General features: G+C 64.3%; 2 long non-coding RNA genes across 2 annotated transcripts; both read left to right on the plus strand.

Annotated features, from left to right (window-relative positions):
• The first annotated feature begins 353 nt into the window (after nt 1-353).
• LOC137161849 (uncharacterized) lies at nt 354-1,676 on the plus strand. The gene is made up of 3 exons (XR_010922198.1): nt 354-378; nt 878-1,060; nt 1,428-1,676. It is a non-coding gene; the product is annotated as an uncharacterized lncRNA (long non-coding RNA).
• Nucleotides 1,677-5,118: 3,442 nt separating this feature from the next.
• On the plus strand, nt 5,119-6,725 carry LOC137161850 (uncharacterized). The gene is made up of 2 exons (XR_010922199.1): nt 5,119-5,579; nt 5,744-6,725. It is a non-coding gene; the product is annotated as an uncharacterized lncRNA (long non-coding RNA).
• The last annotated feature ends 5,710 nt before the right edge of the window (nt 6,726-12,435 follow it).

The raw sequence follows: 12,435 nt of genomic DNA on the forward strand, positions 1-12,435 counted from the left end.
CTCCTTTCCCCACCCTGCCTCAATCATTCCCCTCCCTAACCCCTAACAAAGCCGTGTGGCAACCCCCTGAGTGTACCCCATGGTGCTGGCAATGTCTTCATTTTAGGAAGTATGAATTAAGGTAACTATAGTCTTACCTGATGAGAATGTTTGAATCTTCTGTCAATTTGAATTGCACTGAAGGTGAGCACATCTTGCTGCTGCTGCTGATGTAAGAATGAACTAAAGGGTTTCTGTGTGCCATGAGCTTCTTTTTATAGCTTCCTTTGGCTTGCAAGGTATGCTGGGAAATTGGGGTGGAGCTTGAGGGGTATTTAAGCTGGCCTCCTGTGAGAGGTAGTCATTCAGCCTCTTGGTGCTCCAAGGAGATGCAACAAGGTATCTGTATGGAACTTGGTATCCTGGAAAGTATTGTTGTGGGTTAGCAGTTTAAGGTGGCATGTGTTATTTTTGTTATTTTAGAATATGGGATGTGTTTGTAGATAGTGTAATGTATTTGTTTCTTTAGTTGTGTGTAGTGTACTTTTCCATGTTTTCCAGGTGGGGCACACTGTGCCTGATTAATGCATTATGTAGTTTTTCTTTGGGGGGAAAAATTGTGGGTTATTTCTGACACTAGAAATGTATTTTTACCAGAAGCTGTATCAGTAATATGTCAATAGCATTGGACCCTTTTGAAAGCATAGCAGTCTTCTGTATGGGTTGGAGTCTTTCCAATTGAACATTACGGGACCTGTCCCTACCAAATGCAGTGTTTTCTCTTAATGTGACTTCATTCCCATTGCTTCTATTGAATATTCAGCTGAGTGGAGCCGTGTGAGTGAAGATCAGCTTCAAAACTTGTTCATAATTGTTCATTCTGTGTTTGTTTCCATAGGCTTCCATGTCCGGTAGTGAGTCGCCCTGTGACGGGAAGGGTTGTGAAGAGGACATCTGTCTGTCCTGGCATTGCTGTATTTACGTGTCTGGCATTTGTGCTCGGTGAAGATGCCCCACTGTGATGCATGGGGCAAAGCCGTGGCTGTCTGCACGTAAAAGATATGTATCTGCTGAAGGTTTGGTAGGCCCAAGACTGTGTTGAGGGGCCATGTGTGGGGGGGGGGAGCGTTTGTCTCCCGGGGCCAGGGGCTGCGGGGTTGGTGGAGATGCTCCATTCCTCGAGGTCCCCTCCTCCCACCACGGCTTTGAATCACAGGTGTCCGGTCCCTCCCTGTGGTGTCCTCCCCTCGGTGCCGGTTGCCTCGAGAGGACGTGAGCATCCCACTTAGGGAAGGGAGGTGGGGAGCGGTCCGAGGGGATGGTGATGTTTGACTGGGGGTGTCTGGTGTGAACGACGCCTTGGTTTGCGTCGCTTACTTGGCGTATTGTGCCTCATGGAGCCTCGTGAGCAGAGCATGATGTGAATATTGTTCCCCTTCCGTTTGCAGAGTCCGCCACCTCCGGTAGCGAGTGGTCCTGCGTTGGCGAGGGTTGTGAAGGCGATGTACGTCCGTCCTTGTGTCCCGGCGTCGCTGTGTGCGTGCGGACGCGCTGCCCCTTGGTCAAAAGGTCGCAGTGCGATGCCCGGGGTGAGGCTGCCCCTCTCCACACGTAAAAGATACGTATCTGCTGAGGGGTTGGCAGGTCTGAGCCCTTGTTGAGGTTGAGGGGCCGTGTGTGTGTGTGGGGGGGGGGAGCCTTTGTCTCCTGGGGCCAGGGGGCGTGGGGTAAGTGGAGATGCTCCGTTCTTCGAGGTCTCCTCCTCCCACCACGGCTTTGAATCACAGGTGTCCGGTCCCTCCCTGTGGTGTCCTCCCCTCGGTGCCGGTTGCCTCGAGAGGACGTGAGCATCCCACTTAGGGAAGGGAGGGGGGGAGCGGTCCGAGGGGACGGTGATGTTTGGCTGGGGGTGTGTTGTGTGAACGACGTCTTGGTTCGCTTCGTTTACTTTGCGTATTGTGCCGCGTGGAGCCTCGCGAGTGGAGCATGACTTGAAAATTTGTTCCTCTTCCGTTCGTTTGCAGAGCCGCCACCTCCGGTAACGAGTCGTCCCCTGTGACGGCGAGGGTTGTGCGATGTCTGTGCGTCCTGGTGTCACTGCGTGCGTGCGGATGCGCTCCCGCTCGGTGGGGACGTCCCACTGCGATACCTGGGGCGAGGCCGCCGCTGTCCCAACGTAAAAGATACGTATCTGCTGAAGGGCTGGCGGGTCTGAGTCCCCTGTTGTTGAGGGGCCGTGTGGGACGCGCTCCTGTGTGTGTGTGTGGGGAGCCTTTCTCTGTGTGTGTGTGGCTGTGGGGTCAGTGGAGATGCTCCGTTCTTCGAGGTCTCCTCCTCCCACCACGGCTTTGAACCACAGGTGTCCGGTCCCTCCCTGTGGTGTCCTCCCCTCGGTGCCGGTTGCCTCGAGAGGACGTGAGCATCCCACTTAGGGAAGGGAGGTGGGGAGTGGTCTGAGGGGGCGGTGATGTTTGGCCGGGGGTGTCTGGTGTGAACGACGCCTTGGTTTGCGTCGCTACCTTGCGTATTGTGCCCGTGGAGCCTCGTGAGCGGAGCATGACGTGAATATTGTTCCCCTTCCGTTTGTTTGCAGAGTCCGCCACCTCCGGTAGCGAGTGGTCCTGCGATGGCGAGGGTTGTGAAGGTGATGTCCGTCCGTCCGTCCTTGTATCCCGGCGTTGCTGCGTGTGTGCGGACGCGCTCCCGCTCGGTCAAGACATCCCTGTGCGATGCCTGGGGTGAGGCTGCCCCTCTCCACACGTAAAAGATACGTATCTGCTGAGGGGTTGGCAGGTCTGAGCCCATGTTGAGGTTGAGGGGCCGTGTGTGTGTGTGTGTGTGTGTGTGTGTGTGTGTGTGTGTGTGTGGGGGGGGGGGAGCCTTTGTCTCCCGGGGCCAGGGGGCGTGGGGTAAGTGGAGATGCTCCGTTCCTCGAGGTCCCCTCCTCCCACCATGGCTTTGAATCACAGGTGTCTGGTCCCTCCCTGTGGTGTCCTCCCCTCGGTTCTGGTTGCCTTGAGAGGACGTGAGCATCCCACTTAGGGAAGGGAGGTGGGGAGCGGTCCGAGGGGGCGTGATGTTTGGCCGGGGGTGTCTGGTGTGAACGACGCCTTGGTTCGCGTCGCTTACATGGCGTATTGTGCCTCGTGGAGCCTCGTGAGCAGAGCATGACGTGAATATTGTTTCCCATCCGTTTGTTTGCAGCGTCCGCCACCTCCGGTAGTGAGTGGTCCTGCGATGGCGAGGGTTGTGAAGGTGATGTCCGTCCGTCTGTCCTTGTGTCCCGGCGTTGCTGTGTGCGTGCGAATGCGCTCCCGCTCGGTCAAGACGTCCCAGTGCGATGCCTGGGGCGAGGCTGCCCCTCTCTGCACGTAAAAGATACGTATCTGCTGAAGGGTTGGCAGGTCTGAGCCCTTGTTGAGGTTGAGGGGCGTGTGTGTGTGTGTGGGGGGAGTCTTTGTCTCCCGGGGCCAGGGGCTGCGGGTTGGTGGAGATGCTCCGTTCTTCGAGGTCCCCTCCTCCCACCACAGCTTTGAATCACAGGTGTCTGGTCCCTCCCTGTGGTGTCCTCCCCTCGGTTCTGGTTGCCTTGAGAGGACGTGAGCATCCCACTTAGGGAAGGGAGGTGGGGAGCGGTCCGAGGGGACGGTGATGTTTGGCTGGGGGTGTGTTGTGTGAATGACGCCTTGGTTCGTGTCGCTTACTTTGCGTATTGTGCCTCGTGGAGCCTCGTGAGCGGAGCATGACATGAATATTGTTCCCCTTCCGTTTGTTTGCAGAGTCCGCCACCTCCGGTAGCGAGTGGTCCTGCGATGGCGAGGGTTGTGAAGGCGATGTCCATGCGCCCTGGCGTCGCTGCGTGTGTGCGGACGCGCTCCCGCTCGGTCAAGACGTCCCAATGTGATGCCTGGGGCAAGGCTGCCCTTCTCCGCACATAAAAGATACGTATCTGCTGAAGGGTTGGCAGGTCCGAGCCCTTGTTGAGGTTGAGGGGCCGTGTGTGTGTGTGTGTGTGTGTGTGTGTGTGTGTGTGTGTGTGTGGCGGGGGGGGAGGAGCCTTTGTCTCCCGGGGCGTGGGGTCAGGGGAGATGCTCCGTTCCTCGAGGTCCCCTCCTCCCACCACGGCTTTGAACCACAGGTGTCCGGTCCCTCCCTGTGGTGTCCTCCCCTCGGTGCCGGTTGCCTCCAGAGGATGTGAGCATCCCACTTAGGGAAGGGAGGTGGGGAGCGGTCCGAGGGGGCGGTGATGTTTGGCCGGGGGTGTCTGGTGTGAATGACGCCTTGGTTTGCGTCGCTTACGTGGCGTATTGTGCCTCGTGGAGCCTCGTGAGCGGAGCATGACGTGAATATTGTTCCCCTTCCGTTTGTTTGCAGCGTCCGCCACCTCCGGTAGCGAGTGGTCCTGCGATGGCGAGGGTTGTGAAGGTGATGTCCGTCCGTCCGTCCGTCCGTCCTTGTATCCCGGCGTTGCTGCGTGTGTGCGGACGCGCTCCCGCTTGGTCAAGACATCCCTGTGCGATGCCTGGGGCGAGGCTGCCCCTCTCCACACGTAAAAGATACGTATCTGCTGAGGGGTTGGCAGGTCTGAGCCCTTGTTGAGGTTGAGGGGTGTGTGTGTGTGTGTGTGTGTGTGTGTGTGTGTGGGGGGGAGCCTTTGTCTCCTGGGGCCAGGGGCTGCGGGTTGGTGGAGATGCTCCGTTCTTCGAGGTCCCCTCCTCCCACCACAGCTTTGAATCACAGGTGTCTGGTCCCTCCCTGTGGTGTCCTCCCCTCGGTGCTGGTTGCCTCGAGAGGACGTGAGCATCCCACTTAGCGATGGGAGGTGGGGAGCGGTCCGAGGGGACGGTGATGTTTGGCTGGGGGTGTGTTGTGTGAACGATGTCTTGGTTCGCTTCGCTTACTTTGCGTATTGTGCCACGTGGAGTGTCGTGAGCGGAGCATGATGTGAAAATTTGTTCCTCTTCCGTTCGTTTGCAGAGCCGCCACCTCCGGTAATGAGTCGCCCTGTGACGGCGAGGGTCATGAAGCCGATGTCTGTGCGTCCCAGTGTCGCTGCGTGCGTGCGGATGCGTTCGTGCTCGGTGGGGACGTCGTACTGCGCTGGGGCGAGGCCGCTGCCGTCCCAACGTAAAAGATACGTATCTGCTGAAGGGCTGGCGGGTCCGAGCCGTTGTTGAGGGGCCCCGTGTGTGGGGAGCCTTTCTCTCCCAGGGCCAGGGGCCGTGGGGTCAGTGGAGATGCTCTGTTCTTTGAGGTCCCCTCCTCCCACCATGGCTTTGAATCACAGGTGTCTGGTCCCTCCCTGTGGTGTCCTCCCCTTGGTGCTGGTTACCTTGAGAGGACGTGAGCATCCTATTTGGAGTGTGGGGAAAGGGATAAGGGCATGTTTGAAAGTGTGGGTTCATATTTATAAATGGAGAGGATTTGAGTGGTTGTGCATGGAGTCTGTTGTGCAATTTCAAGGGTTTTATCATGATGTGTCTTGTCTTTCTAGGTTCTGTAAGATGATGTGGTGAAGTCTGGGAAAGAGCAGGTGAAATGAAAGTGTGCTGAGGATGAAGTCTGTTCTGTGGTCATGGATCGCTTGAGTGCTTTGCTAGGTATGTATGTGTATTGATGTTGATGTTTGTGTGTGGCACAGTTAAGGTCTTCCACTGGGTGCATGGCAGTGGGTATCACAGTTGTGTATCTGGTTGTATTTGATATGTTTTGCAGCAGCCCTGTGGTGGTTGCAGGTGTTGAGAAATGTTTTATGTCATTGCAGGGGTAAGGAGTTTGAAGCTGAAGATCGCCCTGTGATATGAGTGTTTGTAGGAGAAGACTGCAGTGTCTTTCTTTTTGTATTTGTTTTTTTTGGGAGCTAAAATGTATAATGTGTGTTTCTGGGTTTGATATGAAGCGTCTTCTGAAGTTCAGGGCTAGATTGTAATGGAGCAATGGGCTCGTCATTGTGTAGAGATTTGTAATATGTACAAGTATTTGAGGATACTGGTATTTGGGGTATTAGTATTTGTAACATGGTGAAGTGGTTGGAAGTCATTGTTGACATCTGTAGTGTCATGTGTAATGTTTTGGGTGTTTTACATCACTTGTGTCTTTGCCATGGGAGGGTCACTTAGATAGACATAGTCAACATATTATATCTGTGTTCAGTATGACAGACAGTCATCTGACAACTTTTGTAGATAGATATAGTAATGTGTTAATACATTGAATGTTTTGCTGTAGTGTTTGCACTTTTGTAATCAGTCAGGTTTGCATTTAGGTCGGATGACTCATGAGTCATCCACCTCCTAGCATTTTCAATTGTCAATCATCTCTGTGATGATTATCAACCCTGGTGCGGTGCAGTCAAACAGCCCCAAGGCTGACGTTTGTTGCAATTTGTCAGCCTTTCGGCTGTTTCGCTGCACCGCACCAGGGTTGGGGCTGTCCCGGACAGTCTTTGACTTAACTATTTTGGCCATGTAAGAGGTGGGGAGGGAACGTGCAGGCTAGTTGTGGTGCGCTGTACCCCAGGGTGGGAAAGATGGTAGTGGGGTGTGATTGTGTACTGGGAGCAGATCGTGTTTTTAAATGAGTAAGTGGACAGGAAGGCGTATGTGTTGTTATGTAGGTTGAGCAGGGTAATTGAAGATGATGTCATGTAACCCTAACATGTTAATGTGTGTCAGCTGTATAAGAGTGTTCCATGCTGGATGTATTGTAATGTTGTGTTGCCAAATAAAATATGTACTTTGAGATGACTGCTTTGTGTGTCGCTGCTGATTTCAAAACATGGTGCAAAGGTGTACAGGAAGGGGAAAGGGTGGGATGAGACAATATGCCTAATACCAGTGCCTCATGGTCTGGCCCCTTAGGATTTGGGTTTGCAGGGTTTGGGTCTCGGTCCCTAGGGTTTGGGTTTGCGGTCCCTAGGGTTTGGGTTTAGGGGGTCTCGGGTTAGGGTTTGGGTCTTGGTCCCTAGGGTTAGGGTCTTGGTTAGGGCAGGGTTAGGGTTTGGGTTGGTCCCTAGGGTTTGGGTTTCGGTCCCTAGGGTTAGGGTTTGGGTTTCGGTCCCTAGGGTTTGGGTCTTGGTCCCTAGGGTTTGGGGGTTAGGGTTTGGGTCTCGGTTAGGGTTAGGGTTTCGGTGCAGGGTTAGGGTTTGGGTCTTAGGGTTTGGGTCTTGGTCCCTAGGGTTAGGGTTAGGGGGTTAGGGTTAGGGTTGGGTTAGGGTTAGGGTTAGGGTTAGGGTTAGGGTTTGGGGTTAGGGTTAGGGTTAGGGTTACCCTTAGGGTTTGGGTCAGGGTTAGGGTTTGGGTCCAGGGTTAGGGTTTGGGTCCGGGTTAGGGTTTGGGTCTTGGTTAGGGTTTGGGCCAGGGGTTAGGGTTTGGGCCAGGGTTAGGGTTTGGGTCTCGGTCCCTAGGGTTTGGGCAGGGTTAGGGTTTGGGTCTCGGTCCCTAGGGTTTGGGGGTTAGGGTTTGCAGGGTTAGGGTTTGGGTCCAGGTCCCTTAGGGTTTGGGTCTTGGTCCCTAGGGCCAGGGCAGGGTTAGGGTTTGGGCCGGTCCCTTAGGGTTTGGGTTTGGGGTTAGGGTTTGGCCAGGGTTAGGGTTTGGCCAGGCTAGGGTTTCGGTTAGGGTTTGGGTCTCGGTCCCTAGGGTTTGGGTCTCGGTTAGGGTTTGCAGGGTTAGGGTTTGGGCCGGTCCCTAGGGTTTGGCAGGGTTAGGGTTTGGGCAGGGTTAGGGTTTGGGTCCCTTAGGGTTTGGGGCCCAGGGTTAGGGTTTGGGTCTCGGTCCCTTAGGGTTAGGGTTTGCAGGGTTAGGGTTTGGGTCCAGGCCCTAGGGTTTGGGTCTCGGTCCCTAGGGTTTGCAGGGTTAGGGTTTGGGGCCAGGTCCCTTAGGGTTTGGGCCAGCCGGTTAGGGCCAGGGCCAGGGTTAGGGTTTGGGCCAGGTCCCAGGGTTTGGGCCAGGGCCAGGGCCAGGGCCAGGGCCAGGGCCAGGGGCCAGGGCCAGGGTTTGGGCCAGGCCAGGGCCAGGCCAGGGCCAGGGCCAGGGCCAGGCCAGGTTTGGGCCAGGCCAGGCCAGGGCCAGGGCCAGGCCAGGCCAGGCCAGGCCAGGGCCAGGCCAGGCCAGGGGCCAGGCCAGGCTTGGCCAGGCCAGGCCAGGCCAGGCCAGGGCCAGGCCAGGCCAGGCCAGGCCAGGCCAGGTTGGGCCAGGGCCAGGGCCAGGCCAGGCCAGGCCAGGGCCAGGGCCAGGCCAGGCCAGGCCAGGCCAGGCCAGGCCAGGCCAGGCCAGGCCAGGGCCAGGCCAGGGGCCAGGCCAGGCCAGGCCAGGCCAGGCCAGGCCAGGCCAGGCCAGGCCAGGCCAGGCCAGGCCAGGCCAGGCCAGGCCAGGCCAGGCCAGGCCAGGCCAGGCCAGGCCAGGCCAGGCCAGGCCAGGCCAGGCCAGGCCAGGCCAGGCCAGGGCCAGGCCAGGCCAGGCCAGGGTTTGGGCCAGGCCAGGCCAGGCCAGGCCAGGCCAGGCCAGGCCAGGCCAGGCCAGGCCAGGCCAGGCCAGGCCAGGCCAGGCCAGGCCAGGCCAGGCCAGGCCAGGCCAGGCCAGGCCAGGCCAGGCCAGGCCAGGCCAGGCCAGGCCAGGCCAGGCCAGGCCAGGCCAGGCCAGGCCAGGCCAGGCCAGGCCAGGCCAGGCCAGGCCAGGGGCCAGGGCCAGGCCAGGCCAGGGCCAGGCCAGGGCCAGGCCAGGCCAGGCCAGGCCAGGCCAGGGCCAGGCCAGGCCAGGCCAGGCCAGGCCAGGCCAGGCCAGGGCCAGGCCAGGCCAGGCCAGGCCAGGCCAGGCCAGGGCCAGGGCCAGGCCAGGCCAGGCCAGGGCCAGGCCAGGCCAGGCCAGGGCCAGGCCAGGCCAGGCCAGGCCAGGCCAGGCCAGGCCAGGCCAGGCCAGGCCAGGCCAGGCCAGGCCAGGGCCAGGCCAGGCCAGGCCAGGCCAGGCCAGGCCAGGCCAGGCCAGGCCAGGCCAGGGCCAGGGCCAGGCCAGGCCAGGCCAGGGCCAGGCCAGGCCAGGCCAGGCCAGGCCAGGCCAGGGGCCAGGCCAGGCCAGGCCAGGCCAGGGCCAGGCCAGGCCAGGCCAGGCCAGGCCAGGCCAGGGCCAGGGCCAGGCCAGGCCAGGCCAGGCCAGGCCAGGCCAGGGCCAGGCCAGGGCCAGGCCAGGCCAGGCCAGGCCAGGCCAGGCCAGGCCAGGGCCAGGGCCAGGCCAGGCCAGGCCAGGCCAGGTTTGGGCCAGGCCAGGCCAGGGCCAGGGCCAGGGCCAGGGCCAGGCCAGGCCAGGCCAGGCCAGGCCAGGGCCAGGCCAGGCCAGGGCCAGGCCAGGCCAGGCCAGGCCAGGCCAGGCCAGGCCAGGCCAGGCCAGGCCAGGCCAGGGCCAGGGCCAGGCCAGGGTTTGGGCCAGGCCAGGCCAGGCCAGGCCAGGCCAGGGCCAGGGCCAGGCCAGGCCAGGCCAGGCCAGGCCAGGCCAGGCCAGGCCAGGCCAGGGCCAGGCCAGGCCAGGCCAGGCCAGGCCAGGCCAGGCCAGGCCAGGCCAGGCCAGGCCAGGCCAGGCCAGGCCAGGCCAGGCCAGGCCAGGCCAGGCCAGGCCAGGCCAGGCCAGGCCAGGCCAGGCCAGGCCAGGCCAGGGGGCCAGGCCAGGCCAGGCCAGGCCAGGCCAGGCCAGGCCAGGCCAGGCCAGGCCAGGCCAGGCCAGGCCAGGCCAGGCCAGGCCAGGCCAGGCCAGGCCAGGCCAGGGCCAGGCCAGGCCAGGCCAGGCCAGGCCAGGCCAGGCCAGGCCAGGCCAGGCCAGGCCAGGCCAGGCCAGGCCAGGCCAGGCCAGGGCCAGGCCAGGCCAGGCCAGGCCAGGCCAGGCCAGGCCAGGCCAGGCCAGGCCAGGCCAGGGCCAGGCCAGGCCAGGCCAGGGCCAGGCCAGGCCAGGCCAGGCCAGGCCAGGCCAGGCCAGGCCAGGCCAGGCCAGGCCAGGCCAGGCCAGGCCAGGCCAGGCCAGGCCAGGGCCAGGGCCAGGCCAGGCCAGGCCAGGCCAGGCCAGGCCAGGCCAGGCCAGGCCAGGCCAGGCCAGGCCAGGCCAGGCCAGGCCAGGCCAGGCCAGGCCAGGCCAGGCCAGGCCAGGCCAGGCCAGGCCAGGCCAGGCCAGGCCAGGCCAGGCCAGGCCAGGCCAGGCCAGGCCAGGCCAGGGCCAGGCCAGGCCAGGCCAGGCCAGGGCCAGGCCAGGCCAGGCCAGGCCAGGCCAGGCCAGGCCAGGGCCAGGCCAGGCCAGGCCAGGCCAGGCCAGGCCAGGCCAGGCCAGGCCAGGCCAGGCCAGGCCAGGCCAGGCCAGGCCAGGCCAGGCCAGGCCAGGCCAGGCCAGGCCAGGCCAGGCCAGGCCAGGCCAGGCCAGGGCCAGGCCAGGCCAGGCCAGGCCAGGGCCAGGCCAGGCCAGGCCAGGCCAGGCCAGGCCAGGCCAGGCCAGGCCAGGCCAGGCCAGGCCAGGCCAGGCCAGGCCAGGGCCAGGCCAGGCCAGGCCAGGCCAGGCCAGGCCAGGCCAGGCCAGGCCAGGCCAGGCCAGGCCAGGCCAGGCCAGGCCAGGCCAGGCCAGGCCAGGCCAGGCCAGGGCCAGGCCAGGCCAGGCCAGGCCAGGCCAGGCCAGGCCAGGCCAGGCCAGGCCAGGCCAGGCCAGGCCAGGCCAGGGCCAGGCCAGGGCCAGGCCAGGCCAGGCCAGGCCAGGCCAGGCCAGGCCAGGCCAGGCCAGGCCAGGCCAGGCCAGGCCAGGCCAGGCCAGGCCAGGCCAGGCCAGGCCAGGCCAGGCCAGGCCAGGCCAGGCCAGGCCAGGCCAGGCCAGGCCAGGCCAGGGCCAGGCCAGGGCCAGGCCAGGGGCCAGGCCAGGCCAGGCCAGGCCAGGCCAGGGCCAGGCCAGGCCAGGCCAGGCCAGGCCAGGCCAGGGCCAGGGCCAGGCCAGGCCAGGCCAGGCCAGGCCAGGCCAGGCCAGGGCCAGGCCAGGCCAGGCCAGGCCAGGCCAGGCCAGGCCAGGCCAGGCCAGGCCAGGCCAGGCCAGGCCAGGCCAGGCCAGGCCAGGCCAGGCCAGGGCCAGGCCAGGCCAGGCCAGGCCAGGCCAGGCCAGGCCAGGCCAGGCCAGGCCAGGCCAGGCCAGGCCAGGCCAGGCCAGGCCAGGCCAGGCCAGGCCAGGCCAGGCCAGGCCAGGCCAGGCCAGGCCAGGCCAGGGCCAGGCCAGGCCAGGCCAGGCCAGGCCAGGCCAGGCCAGGCCAGGCCAGGCCAGGCCAGGCCAGGCCAGGCCAGGCCAGGCCAGGCCAGGCCAGGGCCAGGCCAGGCCAGGCCAGGCCAGGCCAGGGCCAGGGCCAGGCCAGGCCAGGCCAGGCCAGGCCAGGCCAGGCCAGGCCAGGCCAGGCCAGGCCAGGCCAGGGCCAGGCCAGGCCAGGCCAGGCCAGGCCAGGCCAGGCCAGGGCCAGGCCAGGCCAGGCCAGGCCAGGGCCCAGGGCCAGGCCAGGCCAGGCCAGGCCAGGCCAGGGCCAGGCCAGGGCCAGGGCCAGGGCCAGGCCAGGGGCCAGGCCAGGCCAGGGCCAGGGGCCAGGCCAGGGCCAGGCCAGGCCAGGCCAGGGCCAGGCCAGGCCAGGCCAGGCCAGGCCAGGCCAGGCCAGGCCAGGCCAGGCCAGGCCAGGCCAGGCCAGGCCAGGCCAGGCCAGGCCAGGGCCAGGCCAGGCCAGGCCAGGCCAGGCCAGGCCAGGGCCAGGCCAGGCCAGGCCAGGCCAGGCCAGGGCCAGGCCAGGGCCAGGCCAGGCCAGGCCAGGCCAGGGCCAGGCCAGGCCAGGCCAGGGCCAGGCCAGGGCCAGGCCAGGCCAGGCCAGGCCAGGCCAGGCCAGGCCAGGCCAGGCCAGGCCAGGCCAGGCCAGGCCAGGCCAGGCCAGGGGCCAGGGCCAGGCCAGGCCAGGCCAGGCCAGGCCAGGGCCAGGGCCAGGGCCAGGGCCAGGGCCAGGCCAGGCCAGGCCAGGCCAGGCCAGGCCAGGCCAGGCCAGGGCCAGGCCAGGCCAGGCCAGGCCAGGCCAGGCCAGGCCAGGGCCAGGGCCAGGCCAGGGCCAGGCCAGGCCAGGCCAGGCCAGGCCAGGCCAGGCCAGGCCAGGCCAGGCCAGGGCCAGGGCCAGGCCAGGCCAGGCCAGGCCAGGGCCAGGCCAGGCCAGGGGCCAGGCCAGGCCAGGCCAGGCCAGGCCAGGCCAGGCCAGGCCAGGCCAGGCCAGGCCAGGCCAGGCCAGGCCAGGCCAGGCCAGGGCCAGGCCAGGGCCAGGCCAGGGCCAGGCCAGGGCCAGGGCCAGGCCAGGCCAGGCCAGGGCCAGGCCAGGGCCAGGCCAGGCCAGGCCAGGCCAGGGCCAGGCCAGGCCAGGCCAGGCCAGGCCAGGGCCAGGGCCAGGCCAGGCCAGGCCAGGCCAGGCCAGGCCAGGCCAGGCCAGCCA

Source organism: Emydura macquarii, unplaced genomic scaffold (genome assembly GCF_026122565.2).
Source record: "Emydura macquarii macquarii isolate MOO-44397 ecotype Brisbane River unplaced genomic scaffold, CSIRO-AGI_Emac_v2 contig_2381, whole genome shotgun sequence".
Lineage (NCBI taxonomy): Eukaryota > Metazoa > Chordata > Testudines > Chelidae > Emydura > Emydura macquarii.